Genomic DNA, 5,777 nt, shown 5'->3' with positions numbered 1-5,777 from the left:
AAGGATGTTTAATCCCACAGAGAACTTTCTGACCTTGTATACTAGGCTAATTGAGAAAGCGTTTAGGGAGGGCTCTATTTCCAAAACTGAACTGGAATATTTAAGGGTAACAAACCCTAAGGTACGACTTTCTATCTTTTACCTAAAACGCATAAAAATCTTACCCATCCACCCGGCAGGCCAAGTGTCTCTGGAATAGGAGGCCTTTTGGAGCAGGCCAGTATTTTTACTAATAATAATAAGTCCCTTACAGTGTTGCTGTGCTGTCTTGCATCAGACCAGTGGTAGTGTCCTGTGCATCAGCCATCAGTCATTCCAGTGACCAGGCAGTTACAGTGTTATACGTTGATGCTATATGTCCACTGCTACAGTACAACAATAATAATAATAACAACAAGTCCCTTACAGTGTTGCTGTGCTGTCTTGCATCAGACCAGTGGTAGTGTCCTGTGCATCAACCATCAGTCATTCCAGTGACCAGGCAGTCAGTGTTATACGTTGCTGCTATATGTCCACTTCTACAGTACAATAATAATAATAACAACAAGTCCCTTACAGTGTTGCTGTGTTTTCCTGCATCAGACCAGTAGTAGTGTCCTGTGCATCAGCCATCAGTCATTCCAGTGACCAGGCAGTCAGTGTTATACGTTGCTGCTATATGTCCACTGCTACTGTACAACAACAACAACAACAACGTCCCTTACAGTGTTGATGTGTTGTTCTGCATCAGACCAGTGGTAGTGTCCTGTGCATCAGCCATCAGTCATTCCAGTGACCAGGCAGTCAGTGTTATATGCTGCTGCTATATGTCCACTGCTACAGAATGGCTGAGGCCCTGGCCTATGTTCGTGACTAGTGGTTCATCTTCACATGGCGATGGAAGCCCTCATCCTCCCGCTAGAAAAATTAAAAAAGTTAAGCTGGAAAAAGCACAGAAAAGAACTGAGCATTCTGAGATGGTATCACAAATCCCCAAGGAGAGTCCAAGTGTGTCGGCGGTTGCGATGCCTGACCTTCCCAACACTGGACAGGAAGAGGTGGCTCCTTCCACCATTTTCACGCTCCCTGCAAGTGCTAGAAGGAGCACCCACAGTCCAGTTTCTGATATTGAAATTGAAGATGTCACTGTTGAAGTACACCAGGATTGTCACGCTTGGCTGAGATTTGCCCAAGGAAGTATTTGCCTGCTGATGAAGAAGACGAGGAGGCTGGATATAGTTTCTTCTCATGGGACACAAGACAGATGGAGAACGTAGGCAGGGCTAGGAGGCAAGTATTCGTAGCTGAACAAAACAGAAGACAAGGGTCTGCGAGCTAGTAGGTGGTGGCTTGAAATGACTAGGCTGAAAGGCACGGCCTTGTGAACTGTGGCTTGAGAGTTGAGGCTGAGAGGCACGGCCTTGTGAACTGTGGCTTGAGAGTCGAGACTGAAAGGCACGGGGACCGTCCGTGCCCAGGGGCCCTTACTGGGTGGGGTTTCCCGGGAGCGCTTCCACAGGCAGCAGTAGGTTAGAAACGACAGGGCTGCGGCAGTAACTAAGTGACGGCAAAAGCAGAGCCAGGGAGTAACCAGGACATGGCAAGAATCCTGGGAGCACAGAGCTATAGCACCTACAACTGGGTTGTAACTTGAAGCACTGGCGCCCCTGTCATAAACCAGCCCCCTTTTATAAGGAGAGATCTCCCTGGATTGGCTGGATACACAGGAAGCCTGCACCATTGCTCCAGAATTGGTCTCCAACATGGCGGTTCCCTGTAAAGCAGACCTTTCTGCTGGCACCCAGACACTCCCCTTTCCTTGGTCTCCTAGCAACCGTCCTGAGAGAGATCCTGCTGCAGCGGCATCCCACCTCCATGAGCGGACCCCCCACCACCGCCTACCTGCCGCAGCAGCCCTCCTCCGCTGCCCACAAGCCACCCGCACAGCAGACCTCGCGGCCCCGGCGTGCCGGTAAGACCCCGGACGCTGACCGTACCCCCCCATTTGAGGGTGGACTCCGGACACCTATATGGTTTGGATGGAAACTTGGCATGAAAAGCCTGAAGTAGTCTTGGAGCATGGACATCTTCTGCTCCCACCCAAGACCTCTCCTCGGGTCCATATCCCTTCCAATCAATAAGGTATTGTAGGCGGGCGTACCGTCTGCGGGAGTCGAGGATCTTATGAATCTCAAATTCGTCTCCTTGTGCCGACTGGATCTTGGGAGACTTAGGCAGTGTAGCTCTGAATCGATTTTAGCACCAACGGTTTTAAAAGAGAAATGTGAAACGCATTAGAGACTCTCAGATGCGGAAGTAACTTCACCTTGTAAGCCACTGGATTTAATACTTTCTTGATTGGATATGGCCCAATAAACCTGGGAGCAAACTTCTTAGTAGGTGCCTTCAGCTCAGGTTACGTGTGGAAACCCACACTCGATCTCCCACTGTTAGGTTCAGCTTTTCACTTTAAATCTGCATAGGTCTTATACCTCTTGGATGTTTAAAGCAAAGCCTTGTGAACTTGTTTCCAAGTTTTGGTGAATTGTCGAAGTACTAAATCTGCGGCAGGAACCTCAAGCGTAGGTAGAAATTGAAAGTCAGGAACTCTTGGATGATAACCGTAGTTTATGTAGAATGGAGAAGATTTTGTAGCAGAATGGTAGAGATTGTTATAGGCATATTCCACAAATGGGAGATAGTCCATCCAGTCGTCCTGAGAAGAAGACATAAATAAACGTAGGAAAGTCTCCAAGTCCTGGTTCACTCTCTCTGTCTGGCCATCTATTTGGGGATGATACCCTGAGAAGTTCAGCTTCACACCAAGGGCAGAACATAGGGACCTCCAAAACTTGGCCACAGACTGAGGACCCCTATCTGATACAATGTCCTGCGGTAGACCATGAAGTCGGAAGATCTCTGCTATAAACAACTTTGCCAACTGGGACGCTGATGGGAGACCAGACAGAGGAACAAAGTGTGTCATCTTAGAGAATCGATCAACTATGACCCACATGGTATTTCGTCCACCAGAAACAGGTAAATCGGTAATAAAATCCATAGAGATATGTGTCCATGGTCTCTGCGGCACAGGTAATGGGTGGAGTAAACCGGATGGAGGACCTTTAGGACTTTTATGTTGGGCACACTTCGGACAAGCAGCTACGAATTCTTGAACATCAGTCCTGAGATGAGGCCACCAGTAGGAATGCTGAATGAACTTTAACGTTTTATGACCACCTGCATGGCCCATAAAGGAGGGGGAGTGAGCCCATGTAAGAAGTCTCTTGCGAAGATACGGGGTGACTAATATTCTTTCGGGAGGAGGAAGTGGAGACATACGAGTTGCTGAGAAAGAGGTGGATTCCAAGATAAACTGTTCCTTTGAATGATCAGTGGGTTCTTCAGAACTTAGGGAACGATATAGTGCGTCTGCTTTTCTATTGAGGGAACCTGGTCGGTAACTGAGTTTAAACTTGAAATGGGTAAAGAAGAGAGCCCATCTTGCTTGGCGTGGGTTCAGACATCGAGCTGATTGTAAATATAGGAGATTCTTGTGATCTGTGGTTACTGAGATTGGATGCTGAGCTCCCTCCAGCAGATACCTCCACTCCTCGAAGGCTAACTTAATTGCCAGTAATTCTTGTTCTCCAATAGCGTAATTCTGTTCAGCGGGAGAGAATATTCGCGAGAAGAACGCACAGGGATGGACTTTCTTGTCTTCGAAGAGCTGGGACAAAACTGCTCCCACTCCTACAGTGGAGGCATCAACCTCAACCAGGAATGGACGACTGAGATCGGGTTGTCGAAGGACAGGAGCGGTCATGAAGGCCTTCTTTAAAGATGAAAAGGCCTCTAAAGCCTTCGGAGCCCACTTGGCAGGATCTGCTCCTTTTCTAGTTAATGCGGTAATGGGAGCTATGACGGACGAGTAGTTCTTAATGAATCTCCGATAGAAATTGGCGAATCCCAGAAAACGTTGAACCCCCTTAAGGGTAGCAGGAAGCGAGCAATACTGGATCGCCTGGACTTTAGCGGGATCCATCTGTAACTTCTGCCCCGAGAGGATGTAACCGAGGAATGGAATCGTGGATACTTCGAAGGTACACTTCTCTAATTTGCAGAATAAATGATTCCTTCTTAAACAGGTTAGAACCTCTTTAACTTGTTCTCGATGGGTCTTCAGATCCCTAGAAAAGATGAGAATGTCATCCAAATATACCACCAAGCAGTCGTAGAGGATGTCTCTGAAAATTTTGTTGACAAATTCCTGAAAGACAGCTGGGGCATTACACAGGCCGAAGGGCATTACCAGGTATTCGTAATGCCCATCGCGGGTATTAAACGCTGTCTTCCATTCGTCTCCTGGGCGAATACGTATTAGATTATAGGCCCCCCGTAAGTCCAATTTGGAGAATACATTAGCGCCTTTAACTCGGTCGAATAGTTCTGGAATCAGAGGCAACGGATATCTGTTCTTAATTGTTATCTCGTTGAGACCTCTATAGACAATACAATTCCGCAGACCCCCGTCCTTCTTCTTGACAAAAAAAAACCCTGCCCTGGCCGGAGAGGTGGAAGACCGGATCAAACCTTTATCCAAATTCTCCCGGATATACTCCGACATTTCCTGTGTCTCAGGGAGTGAGAGAGGGTAAGTTCGACCCGGGGGGGATTTTTGCCTGGTCCCAGATCAATGGGACAGTCCCAAATTCGATGCGGAGGTAAAGGCCTGGTATTCCACAGGAAGGCTGGAGGGACTGGAAGAACAGAGGGATCTTAATGTGAGCAAGCAATTCTGGAAGCAGCTTTTCCCCCAAGAGAGAACATCCATGGTTTGCCAATCTATGTGAGGATTGTGTCTAATTAACCACGGGAATCCTAGGATCAGTTCGTGAGAGGCTTTAGGAATTACAAGGAAAGAGATGTTTTCCGAATGAAGAACTCTGACCTTCATCTTGAGAAGAATAGTACGAAAGGATATAATCCCCTAAGGAATATGACTTCCATCCACCGCAGTGATAGAAATAGTACGATCCAAATGAACCGTTTGAATTCCAGATCGTTTAACCAGAGCTGAGGTAATGAAGCTTTCGGCGGCTCCGGAATCGAGTAAAGCATGGATGAGATGGGAGGAAGAATGGAGCTCCAGGTGAGTTAACAAAACAGACTTTCTTGGCAAGTAATTCTGGGAATTCTCCTAACTTGACCTCTCCGGCACAAGCTAGGAGCGGGCGTTTCCCGGACGTTGACTGCAGGATTTAACAAAATGATCAGATGCACCGCAATACATGCATAAGTTCCCTTGTCGCTGTCTCTGACATTCTTCGTTGGAGAGAGGGGAGCGATTGATCTGCATGGGTTCTTCGGAAGTTGGGGATGGCGGTCTCGGCAGCAGAATGACTCGAGGCTTGGGACGATCTGACCGCAATCTCTCCAGACAGCGTTCTCTGTATCTCAGGTCTAATTTATTACACAAGGAAATTAGCTTATCCAACTTGTCTGGTACATCCTGAGTTGCTAGGTCGTCTTTGATCTTTTCGGAGAGACCATTCCAGAAAGCTGCAATGAGACCTTCATCATTCCAGTTCAGTTCTGAGGAGAGAGTACGGAACTGGATTACGTATTGACTGACCGTACGCGTGCCCTGACGCAGGCGCAGGATCTCCAATGAGGCGGCAGAGGTCCTGCCTGGCTCATCGAAGATTCTTCGAAAGGTGGCCACGAACTCCGAATAGTTTGAGAGGATGAGATCCGTTCTCTCCCACAATGGTGAAGCCCATTCCAACGCTTGCCCA

Source organism: Pseudophryne corroboree, chromosome 12 (genome assembly GCF_028390025.1).
Source record: "Pseudophryne corroboree isolate aPseCor3 chromosome 12, aPseCor3.hap2, whole genome shotgun sequence".
NCBI lineage: Eukaryota > Metazoa > Chordata > Amphibia > Anura > Myobatrachidae > Pseudophryne > Pseudophryne corroboree.
Note: the sequence above shows the minus strand (reverse complement) of the source record.